The sequence below is a fragment of the Panulirus ornatus genome, chromosome 19 (assembly GCF_036320965.1).
Source record: "Panulirus ornatus isolate Po-2019 chromosome 19, ASM3632096v1, whole genome shotgun sequence".
Taxonomy (NCBI): Eukaryota; Metazoa; Arthropoda; class Malacostraca; order Decapoda; family Palinuridae; genus Panulirus; species Panulirus ornatus.
Window position 1 is genome coordinate 33,514,024 of NC_092242.1, and position 13,635 is coordinate 33,527,658.

Here is a 13,635-nt window from a genome sequence, read left to right on the forward strand (position 1 = left end):
CCAATCACTTTCCTCTCTTCTTACATGTACACATGCCTTACATCCTCGATAAAACTTTTCACTGCTTCTAACAACTTGCCTCCCACACCACATATTCTTGATACCTTCCACAGAGCATCTCTATCAACTGTATCCTATGCCTTCTCCAGATCCATAAATGCTTCATACTAACCCATTTGCTTTTCTAAGTGTTTCTCACCTACATCCTTCAAAGCAAACACCTGATCCACACATCCTCTACTACTTCTCAAACCGCACTGCTCTTCCCCAATATGATACTCTGTACATGCCTTCACCCTCTCAATCAATACCCTCCCATACAATTTCCCAGGAATACTCAAAAAACTTGTATCTCTGTAATTTGAGCAGTCACCATTGTCCCCTTTGCCTTTGTTCAATGGCACTATGCAAGCATTTCGTCAATCCTCAGGCACCTCACAATGAATCATACATACATTAAATAACCTTACCAACCAGTCAACAATACAGAAGCTGGTGAATGTTTGGAAGTCGTGAACATTATCTCGGAAAGCAAAAATGGGTATGTTTGAAGGGATAGTGGTTCCAACAATGTTGTATGGTTGCGAGTCGTGGGCTATGGATAGAGTTGTGCGCAGGAGGGTGGATATGTTGGAAATGAGATTTTTCAGGATAATATGTGGTGTGAGGTTGTTTGATCGAGTAAGTAATGTAAGGGTAAAAGAGATGTGTGGAAATAAAAAGAGCGTGGTTGAGAGAGCAGAAGAGGGTGTTTTGAAATGGTTTGGGCACATGGAGAGAATGAGTGAGGAAAGATTGACCAAGAGGATATATGTGTCGGAGGTGGAGGGAACGAGGAGAAGTGGGAGACCAAATTGGAGGTGGAGAGATGGAGCGAAAAAGATTTTGAGTGATCGGGGCCTGAACATGTAGGCGGGTGAAAGGCGGGCAAGTAATAGAATGAATTGTATCGATGTTTTATACCGGGGTCGACATGCTGTCAATGGATTGAATCAGGGCATGTAAAGCGTCTGGGGTAAACCATGGAAAGTTTTGTGGGGCCTGGATGTGGAAAGGGAGCTGTGTTTTCGGGCATTATTACATGATAGCTTGAGACTGAGTGTGAGCGAATGGTGCCTTTGTTGCCTTTACCTAGCGCTACCTCGCACACATGAGGGGGAAGGGGGATGTTATTCCTTGTGTGGCGAGGTGACGATGGGAATAAATAAGGCAGACTGTATGAATTATGTACATGTGTATATATGTATATGTCTGTGTCTGTATATATATGTGTACATTGATATGTATAGGTATGTGTATTTGAGTGTGTGGACGTGTATGTATATACATGTGTGTGGGGGTGGGTTGGGCCATTTCTTTCGTCTGTTTCCTTGCGCTACCTCGCAAACGCATAAGACAGAGACAAAGCAAATTAAAAAAAAGAAAAAAAAAAAAATATATATATATATATATATATATATATATATATATATATATATATATATATATATATATATATATATATATATATATATATATATATATATATATATATATATATATATATATATTATCCCTGGGGATAGGGGATTAAGAATACATCCCAAGTATTCCCTGCGTGTCGTAGAAGGTGACTAAAAGGGGAGAGAGCGGGGGGCTGGAAATCCTCCCTTCTCGTTTTTTTCTTTTTTATTTTTTTCCAAAAGAAGGAACAGAGGGGGCCAGGTGAGGATATTCCAAAAAAGGCCCAGTCGTCTGTTCTTAAGGCTACCTCGCTAATGCGGGAAATGGCGAATAGTTTAAAAGAAAAGAAAGGTATATATATATATATATATATATATATATATATATATATATATATATATATATATATATATATATATATATATATATATATATATATATATATATATATATATATATATATATTCCTATGAGTCCACGGGGAAAATGAAACATGAAAAGTTCCCAAGTGCACTTTCGTTTAATAATCACGTCATCAGGGGAGACACAAGAAATATAACAGTCAGTTGATATACATCGAAGAGACGAAGCTAGGACACCATTTGGTAAACATGTGATTGTCCAAAAACCATATATATATATATATATATATATATATATATATATATATATATATATATATATATATATATATATATATATATATATATATATATATATATATATATATATATATATATATATATATATATATATATATTTATTTTTTCTTTTTCTTTGTCGCTGTCTCCCGCGTTTGCGAGGTAGCGCAAGGAAACAGACGAAAGAAATGGCCCAACCCACTCCCATACACATGTATATACATACGTCCACACACGCAAATATACATACCTACACAGCTTTCCATGGTTTACCCCAGACTCTTCACATGCCCTGATTCAATCCACTGACAGCACGTCAACCCCGGTCTACCACATCGATCAAATTCACTCTATTCCTTGCCCTCCTTTCACCCTCCTGCATGTTCAGGCCCCGATCACACAAAATCTTTTTCACTCCATCTTTCCACCTCCAATTTGGTCTCCCACTTCTCCTCGTTCCCTCCACCTCCGACACATATATCCTCTTGGTCAATCTTTCCTCACTCATTCTCTCCATGTGCCCAAACCATTTCAAAACACCCTCTTCTGCTCTCTCAACCACGCTCCTTTAATTTCCACACATCTCTCTTACCCTTACGTTACTTACTCGATCAAACCACCTCACACCACATATCTTCCTCAAACATCTCATTTCCAGCACATCCATCCTCCTGCGCACAACTCTATCCATAGCCCACGCCTCGCAACCATACAACATTGTTGGAACCACTATTCCTTCAAACATACCCATTTTTGCTTTCCGAGATAATGTTCTCGACTTCCACACATTCTTCAAGGCTCCAAGGATTTTCGCCCCCTCCCCCACCTTATGATCCACTTCCGCATCCATGGTTCCATCCGCTGCCAGATCCACTCCCAGATATCTAAAACACTTTACTTCCTCCAGTTTTTCTCCATTCAAACTTACCTCCCAATTGACTTGACCCTTAACACTACTGTACCTAATTACCTTGCTCTTATTCACATTTACTCTTAACTTTCTTCTTTCACACACTTTACCAAACTCAGTCACCAGCTTCTGCAGTTTCTCACATGAATCAGCCACCAGCACTGCATCATCAGCGAACAACAACTGACTCACTTCCCAAGCTCTCTCATCCCCAACAGACTTCATACTTGCCCCTCTTTCCAAAACTCTTGCATTCACCTCCCTAACAACCCCATCCAAAAACAAATTAAACAACCATAGAGACATCACACACCCCTGCCGTAAACCTACATTCACTGAGAACCAATCACTTTCCTCTCTTCCTACACGTACACATGCCTTACATCCTCGATAAAAACTTTTCACTGCTTCTAACAACTTGCCTCCCACACCATATATTCTTAATACCTTCCACAGAGCATCTCTATCAACTCTATCATTCTCCAGATCCATAAACGCTACATACAAATCCATTTGCTTTTGTAAGTATTTCTCACATACATTCTTCAAAGCAAACACCTGATCTACACATCCTCTACCACTTCTGAAACCACACTGCTCTTCCCCAATCTGATGCTCTGTACATGCCTTCACCCTCTCAGTGAATACCCTCCCATATAATTTACCAGGAATACTCAACAGACTTATACCTCTGTAATTTGAGCACTCACTCTTATCAACTTTGCCTTTGTACAATGGCACTATGCACGCATTCCGCCAATCCTCAGGTACGTCACCATGAGTCATACATACATTAAATAACCTTACCAACCAGTCAATAATACAGTCACCCCCTTTTTTAATAAATTCCACTGCAATACCATCCAAACCTGCTGCCTTGCCGGCTTTCATATATATATATATATATATATATATATATATATATATATATATATATATATATATATATATATATATATATATATATATATATATATATATATATATATATATATATATATATATATATATATATATATATATATTTTTTAATTTTTTTTTTCTTTTAATTTTCCAAAGGAAGGAACAGAGGGGGCCAGGTGAGGATATTCCAAAAAAGGCCCAGTCCTCTGTTCTTAACGCTACCTCGAAATGGCGAATAGTTTAAAAGAAAAAAAAATATATATATATATATATATATATATATATATATATATATATATATATATATATATATATATATATATATATATATATATATATATATATATATATATACATATATATAAATATATGTATATATATATATATATTTACATATATATATAAATATATATATATATATATATATGTTTGTTCAGTAATAGTGTGTAGGCGCTTACTTACTTCCTCTGGGTAAAATCAGTTGAGCACACAGACAAGCACTTATAAACACACAGATAAGCACACACGGATCACCGTAATGCAGCGTTTAGTTTTACTGATTCTGAAACACTTATCGCTAGCCTAGGGTCGCCACCGAATTGGTTCAAGTCCTTGGCTTGGATTTCGGCCTACGCCCAACCCATGTGTTCAGCTCTCCCATGTGGATGGTCCAGAAATGAGTACCTGGCTTAGACTTGTGTGTGTTTGTGTGTTTGTGTGTGTGTGTGTGTGTGTGTGTATGTATGTGTGTGTGTGTGTGTGTGTGTGTGTATTTGTGTGTGTGTGTGTGTGTGTGTGTGCACGCGCGGGATAACAGACAGAGGGAGAAAGGCACGGATCTTATACATAAGGTTAAGAGAAGGGGAACGCTGGTGAAGAACTGTCCCCGTAACAAACACGTATTAATAGCACACACACATACACACACACACACACACACACACACACACACACACACACACACACACACTCGAGCACATACATCTTCGTTTGTAGGTGGAACAGTCTTATGTTCCAGTCATTAGTAGGTCTCTCAGTGAATCATATCAGGTCACTACCAAGCAAGTTTAAGTAGAGTTCATGCCCGAGGCAACTGGAAACGAATTTTCTCCACATAAGTACTGATGTTCACATGCTAACTCTCCCTGTATGATAGATCTTTGTTCATTACAATTTTCTGCTGCCTTGTCACGAATATCTATTTCTGGCGCCTGCGCAAAGAGCCTGTAACCTAAACCTACGATTATTTTCTAAAAAGGTTTATCTTGAACACCCATATAAATGAAGTCGATACTGTCAACAGTCAGTGCATATCACTATCTTAGCACAGGATCAATATCAACTTAGCTAACGGTAAGATACGACCGCCTATTCTATTATCTATGTAACTGTTGAATGATTAGTACCTTGGCATTGCACATTTCACAGAGGAACTCTCTGTCTTCAATGTCTAACCGAAATTCAGATACGCCATTTCTATCGTAAATTTATCACTAATTCAGTTACTCTAACCTTGATAATTTGTCTTTTTGTCTTTCAGTCAGGGATCAAATATCTAGATTACTGGACTTAATGGGATCGGCAGCATAGCGGTAGATGTGAGGAGCTAATCAGAAAATTAAGAAGTGTCTTGATAAATGAGGAGGAAGATACTAGAACACTGGAGGAGTTGGAAGTGAAGTGACAGTGAACATGTTAAGGTTTGTAGACAGAGCATAGAAACTTCATCCATATCAGGCACATGAACCTAATCAAATCTCGGTTCCTTCGTCAAGCAAAGGACAGAAAGATTTTATGTATGATATGAGTTGCTCAGAGATATGAATGATAACTCGCTCCCATGGGAACACAAGGGTTAATGAAATTGAATTAGATTACAGGCTGACATCTCAGACCAGCAAATATTGTAAAACACATGAGTTAATAATGATCAACAAACTTGAACTCTCGTTCTGCTTCATGGATGGCAGCTGTGATCTTATGAACTTGACACCAATGAGATCGAATCTGCCGTAGTTCTGCTTCAAATCGTCTGGTTTTCAATAAGTAGTACATTATGATTAGGTTTAAAGAAATCTAATTCTTCATGTATGTTTCAAATACTTGGTCCAGATCCTTGGTATACAAGATGATCTATGTATTTGATCGTTACTTTTGTGTATCAATACTACCAATGACTTATCCTGTATTTTTTCTTTTATCTGGCAGGAGATTCATCTAGATGAAGCACCCAGCAGTAGTCAGCCGTCATACTCGCATTCCAGTTTCCTTGGCACACTTATATCTTATTCGAACAATATCCTGGTGTAACTTCACACATGTTTGTCACTGACATTATCTTAAAAGACTTGCCAGAGTCAAGTTCACGAGACGCAGGCAGTAAAGTCTCTCCCAGATCAGCAAAGTTTTCATCCTGCTAGATTCTGTGTTTCCTAGGTTCCAGGATTTTTTAAATTCTTCAGCTGCATTCACTCCTCTTATATGTAGAGCAACAAAAATCCTTTATTTCAGCTTTGCATCACTAATGGGAAAAGTTTCCAGCAGATGTACTTTCAGACCCCTCTCCCTCCTTTGTATAAAGCTTTTAAAGTTTTTAATTAAACATAACTTGAAGCTAAGTGGTTTTTAGTCAGTTTCCTTAGGATCCAACTAAAGTTTATGAGCAACGTTCTTATGGCCTGGAATAAAAGATCCAGGCTGTTCCCAATCTTCCTTTACGTAGTGTTCCTTTGTTGTGCAACTGTCCTACAGCAGAGAAAACAACATTAGTTTGCGAAACCGTTCTGCATTCTGAGAAGTAATCCAATGATTCATCAAACCACCGCTTGCATTCGAGATACAGTATGAATACCAGGACTAGGTTTCCTCCTAATCAACAACTTTACACCAAAAGTTTTGATAATACTAAGTGTTGATTAGAGGTGCCATGTCTCTTTGTTGGGAGGCAAACAACTTTAATTCTAGTGGTGTATTAGATCTGTTTCAAATACACAAGTCGTTGTATTTTTGTGTTATGTATTCAAACATTATCTAAGAAATATCTAAAATCTGGATGTGATAGACAAATTATAATCAGCGTCATCTAACTGACTAAGATCCAGAAATAACACTCAGAAAGCATAATCTTTTCGTGATCAGTTATTAGCGTCTTATTCACGAAACACAAAGACAGTGTTGTGACAACCCTTTGCATCATATAAAGATTGGCTCAGCCCTTATCTTCCCCATGGTCTAGAAAGAGAGGGATAAGATATCTGGAAAAAAATTTTGATAACTGATCGGCTGATCAGACTGCGCAAGTCCCTTGATATACCGAAGTTTTATTAAAATTTTCTATTTCCAACTACAGACGGGAATTTTGATCAGATTGATGTGTCAAGTGAATATTGAAAGTAAATAATCATTTTTCCCGAGACTGATCGCTTCAGACATGAAATCGCTGATGGTCTTGTGGTTAAGACCACAGAGATGACCGCGAGTCAAGCTGACATGACCGACGAGGTAAAAATGAAGATAATCCTACCAAGCGCTGGTGTCCATTTAAGGTACTGAGAAGTGTATCATCATCTCAATTGTTTACTTCATGCTAAACTAACATAACCAAACAATGTACATCCAGAACGAAGCTGCTGTGAAATTGTTTTGTTATTTAGGTAATTGAAGAGACACTTTGTTACAAATTTGGAGTGATTACAATTTTGAGTTGCCGCTCAAGTTTAATTACACTACAATTACATCATGACACTTGGGCATTATGAATGATCAATGACAAAAGGAAAATTTTTATGGATAAAATGTTTCCATATGCACTTGATACGTTTGAGTCAGCCACAGCACTCGTACGTCAAGCATGAACAAATGCTCTCTGAATATGAGTAAAGCTTGAATTATTGTGATATACAATTAATTACATTTCATGTTACTGTAAATGTATTTGTAGTTGAAATTTTGGAAGAGCAATTGTAAATGAAACTTCAATTTACTTTCAACCACGTGATTGCTTGAAGACTGGTCTGCTAACAACTTAAATCCATCTCTAACAACTTCAGAAAACTTACATCTCCATTGAGTTATATGTTGAGTTATTCTCTTCCTTGAAAATGTGTACTGGACTTGCACGAGTAACAGATTTTTGTTTATCCTTGACAGGCAGGTGTATGACATACCATGGAGTAATGACATACACCAGGCTCTTCATCACTGGATAACCGGTGAGTGCTGGAAGTAGGGAAGGAGTGAGGTAAGAGAGAGTGAGTCTCTCTTCATGTTACATGCCGACATACTCTGTGTGGGTTATCCATATCTATCTAACAGCAAGGGAATAATTTGCCCATGTTGTCAGTAGCAGAACACAGGTGGCAGTAACGCGATAGTCTTCAGTGCCAGTAGATACAACACTCTAGCTCTCTGGCTCACTAAGATGACTGAGGAGTACATGTGAGTGATCACATTATATGTAGTCTTTTAGCGGTTTAACTAAGTCCGTAGCATCTACATACGTTCACTTTAATTTCCCTTGAATTTCGGCCTGTAAACATCCTTCCTAACTCCTTTCCGCCAAGTCATTAAGTTCCTTATAAATTTTCCAATACAACCAAGCTCATCAGTATTTTGATCAGTTGTATAGTGTTCTTTCCCCATGACTATCTTAACCACATAAGATATTTAGCTTAATCTGTGTTTTGTATACCACAGTATATCTTTAAGTATTTTCTTTGTTCGGAATTCATCTCCTAAGAGATATCCCCTCGCTGTAATTTGATCTCTAAAAAATCCATTTCCCTGTATTGTAAGCCCTTATGATTCTGCTTATTCTCTTCCTCGCCAGAGACGAAGTTCCATTGTAAACACGTTTTATGCCTCATGAACAAACTAATGGATGTATAGTTAGACAATCGTGACACCTGGATGCCTCCCTCAATCATGCTACCATCTGCATTCTTTGTTTCGTATCGACATACGTAATCTTACTGTTGTAATTCGCTTCACATCTTTCCCGTCATGAATCAATCATGACTTATATTAAAGGTGAATGTAACACGTATAGTAAAGATATTAAGATTAGCCCGTTAACTTGGTATCAATTAAACAGAAGGTAAGACCTGCAGGATTTAAGACGGCTTGAGGCGTCACTCAAAAGTCAGGATTGATTTGATGTGTGCCAGGAACACCTGCAACTTTATTGTGCACCCCAAGCTCATCCTGTGAGCGGTAGCGCAAAATAGGGACTACAGAGGTCACAAAGAGTCTTAAGTCAGACTCCGGTGGGTTAGCATTACATAGGCTGTTACAAGGTTGACTCATAACAGATGTTTTATCACATACATCGCATAGTTTCACACGGTAAGTTTTATCGACTAGATGCAAAAAGTGGATAAGAAATTAGAATTTCAGGTATCTTGTAACTAAAGATAAGGTGCTGTGACATTACTTGCAGGGTTTGTTTAGATCTATCCACATAAGGCACTATTATTTCACATCTACGGAAATAATGTTCTAGTTTGCCTCCAGATCTTTAGCCACAAATTTTACAATTCACATGATTAACATCTCCAGACAGACAAAAAACGCTAATAGCAACTATCGCCTAGCCTTAGTTTAGCAGTTATTGCATCTTGTAACCTGCTGATCTTATAACATTCTCCGGGCATTCTACATATACACGTTTTACTTTACAAATTTCCCTATGATGGAAAATGTTTCTACTTGCACTTGTCTGAACTCGTCATCGTGCTTCAAAGAGGTCTGTTAGTTCCTTTCTAAATACATTTTGAGGCTTATAATTGACAAGATATTGTTGTTTTTAAAATCACCTTTACTAAGTGCAAGTCTGAGAAGTAATCCATAACAATTTGATCTGAATGCCTTGACCAATATCGCTCTCCTTATGTAAGCTCAAATGACATTCCTCTTGTAATCTGGATGCATGAATACATGAATGGAATAAGTAAACGTACTAAAAATTACAAGAGAGTTTCATTCGCTCATTCGTAAGGAGAGCGATCAAGGTGTGCTCAACCTGGCAACTCCTGCACCAAGAACTTCGACATGTCCGGCAAATGTTGATTAACAATTGATATTCAGATAGTGAATTTGATACCATCGTGAACAACATACTGAACATCGTGAACCGCTGACTCTCACTCCCCCTACAGGAAGGTGGAGTCAAACAACATCACAAACAAAAGCATGGAATAAGAATAATGAAGGAGATTATAATGAATAATAACAGAATCATTACTAGTAGCAGTGATCGGAGGAGAATAAAGATATCAGAAGCCTTTCACATAAGGCATAAAGCACCTGTCATCAACATCCAAACATGGCTGCCACCATACAGTTCTTTGATGGCACGCCAATGGGACGGAGACCTAACACCATCTTAGAACACTGGCAGCACGTCACTGACCAGCCACAAGCTACTGACTCAGCCATTTCAGGACAAGAGGCGTGTCACCGGCCTACGAAGGTCAGAGAGAGTCAGAAGAGACCGACCTGACCTCCACACTAAGTCAAGACAACGTTCTCGCTTAGCCAAATTTGGTGTATTTAATGATGGACTTTCTATATTCCTACCTCGTTTGATATTGTCATTCTGTGTTTCCTCAACTTTCAGTTTTTCTATATTTCTGTAACCATATTTTGTATTAAGATAGCAGCTCACAATAACGTCAGGACATTGTTAGTCTGCGTCGATTTTAGTGCTTCTCCTTACTCTTCATGTGCTATGTATTGTTATTTTTCCCAGATTTGTTTTGAAATACATGTTCTCTCCGTTTTACATTTCATATCCAAGTTTTGAGAGTCAAAGAAAGTTGAAGGAACGCTATCCATGTTTGTAGTAGGGCACTGATGTCTTCTTGTGGTGGAGTATTTAAGTGAAGTGTGCAAAGTGACTTTCAGTTACAGTAAGGTTAGTAGTGAATTAGAATTAAAAAGATCAAAGTGCGCAGGTATAATTTGCAATGTTCTTGCTCCACATTTCATGGAAAAATTGAAAGGTGATATTAGTGAAAAAAATTTTGTTTGATTATTTTTCATCAGTGAAAGTAACGACTGATGTTGCTGTCTCAAAGATGCTGGTAATTGTCATTAAACATTACTCAAGTTCGCTGAAGTGCATTGTTATGACACTTTTAGATCTAGTTGAACTAAGAGAGAGCAATGCAGAGTCAATTTTAAAGCAATCAAAACGTCACTCCGTAATAATGGGTTAGAAATGCAAAACCTACCAGTACGTGGAATAGATAACGCCTCTGTAATGACTGGGATTAACAACGGAATGTCTGCAAGATTGAAAGCTGAAGTACCTCATCTGCAACTAATTAGATGTTGTGTGCCACTCAATTAAACTAGCTGTTTCACATGCTGCACGTGAAACATTGCCACGAAAATCTGAGTTTATGATCAAAGAGACATATAACTAGCTTTCTCAGTCATCTGTAGGTCATGTGAAATACAAACAGTTATACGAAACAATCAATGATAGTTAATCACCCCTGAAATTAGTGTAATTGAGCAAGACTAGGTGGTTATCCATCTAGCGCTGTGGTGAGAATCCTCAAACAGCAGACTGAGATTAAGACATTTCTAAATAGCCAGGTCAGACGAACGATGTTACACAGCAGAGCTGTTGTGCTCATATTTGATGATAAATCATGCAATTCTCTTATTTCTCAAATCAATACTTGAAGAGGTACAATCTGGTACAAGAATTTGAAGTAGAAATGCAGGACGCAACAAAATTGTTGAGGGATCTAGTTTTATTGATTGATTCCTTGGAATCAAAGATATTGGTCCCGGGAAAGACATTTATGCATTGCAAAGTGATCGAAGAACATAAATCCGAGACCTTACATGGGTTTTGAGTTTGAAAAGAAACTTGATGGGGACAAAGATTCCCCTAGAAATGAAATTTACATACGAAAGACACGCATAAAGTTTGTCATTGAACTAATAAAACATTTACGCCAACGCCTATCTGACAAAATTCGTGTGTTGCAATCGCTCTCACTTTTGAGTGTTGATGAATGTTTGAAGCCCATCAAACCTGATATAACTCAGTTGGGAAGGTTGTTTGCGGAGGATGCAAGTTCCCTTACTCAAACTGACTTCCAGTGGAAGACATTGCATCATGTAGTCTGGACAGAAACATTTAGCACATTAAATTTGTGGTCAGAAGTAGCAAACTACAGAGGTGCTGCAGGTGAAAATCAATACCTGAATCTATATGAAATGGTTCTCTCTGCAACACTTAGAGCAATTCTTGCCATAAGATATGGATTAAAGAGATATCACATTTGCTGTACAAACTTGCCTCCCACACCATATACTCTCAATACCTTCCACAAAGCATCACTATCAACTCTATCATACGCCGTCTCCACATCCATAAATGCTACATACAAATCCATGTTTTTCCAAGTGTTTCTCACATACATTCTTCAAAGCAAACACCTGATCTACAGATCCTCTACCACTTCTGATACCACACTGCTCTTCCACTAACTTATGCTCCGTACATGATTTACCCTCTCAGTCAATACCCTCCCATATAATTTCCCAGGATACTCAGCAAACTTATACCTCTGTAATTTGACTCTTACCTTTATCCACTCTGCCTTTGTACAATGGCACTATGCATGCATTCGGCCAATCCTCAGGCACTTCACGATGAATCATACGTACATTGAATATCCTCACCAATCAGTCAACAACACAGTAGCCCCATTTCTAAATAAATTCCACCGCAATACCATCCAAACCCTCCGCCTTGCTGGCTTTCATCTCCCGAAAATTCTTTTACCACCTCTTCTCTGTTTACCAAACCATTCACCCAGACCCTCTCACTTAGCGCACCACCTCGACCTAAACACCCTATATCTGCCACTCTGTCATCCAACACATTTAACAAACCTTCAAAATTACTCACTCCATCTCTTTCTCACTTCACCAAGACTTGTTATTACCTCCCATCAGCCCCCTTCACCGATGTTCACATTTGTTCTCTTGTCATACGCACTGTATTTACCTCTTCCCAAAAATCTTTTTTTTTTTTTTTTTTTTTTTATACTTTGTCGCTGTCTCCCGCGTTTGCGAGGTAGCGCAAGGAAACAGACGAAAGAAATGGCCCAACCCCCCCCCATACACATGCACATACACACGTCCACACACGCAAATATACATACCTACACAGCTTTCCATGGTTTACCCCAGACGCTTCACATGCCTTGATTCAATCCACTGACAGCACGTCAACCCCTGTATACCACATCGCTCCAATTCACTCTATTCCTTGCCCTCCTTTCACCCTCCTGCATGTTAAGGCCCCGATCACACAAAATCTTTTTCACTCCATCTTTCCACCTCCAATTTGGTCTCCCTCTTCTCCTCGTTCCCTCCACCTCCGACACATATATCCTCTTGGTCAATCTTTCCTCACTCATTCTCTCCATGTGCCCAAACCATTTCAAAACACCCTCTTCTGCTCTCTCAACCACGCTCTTTTTATTTCCACACATCTCTCTTACCCTTACGTTACTTACTCGATCAAACCACCTCACACCACACATTGTCCTCAAACATCTCATTTCCAGCACATCCATCCTCCTGCGCACAACTCTATCCATAGCCCACGCCTCGCAACCATACAACATTGTTGGAACCACTATTCCTTCAAACATACCCATTTTTGCTTTCCGAGATAATGTTCTCGACTTCCACACATTTTTCAAGGCT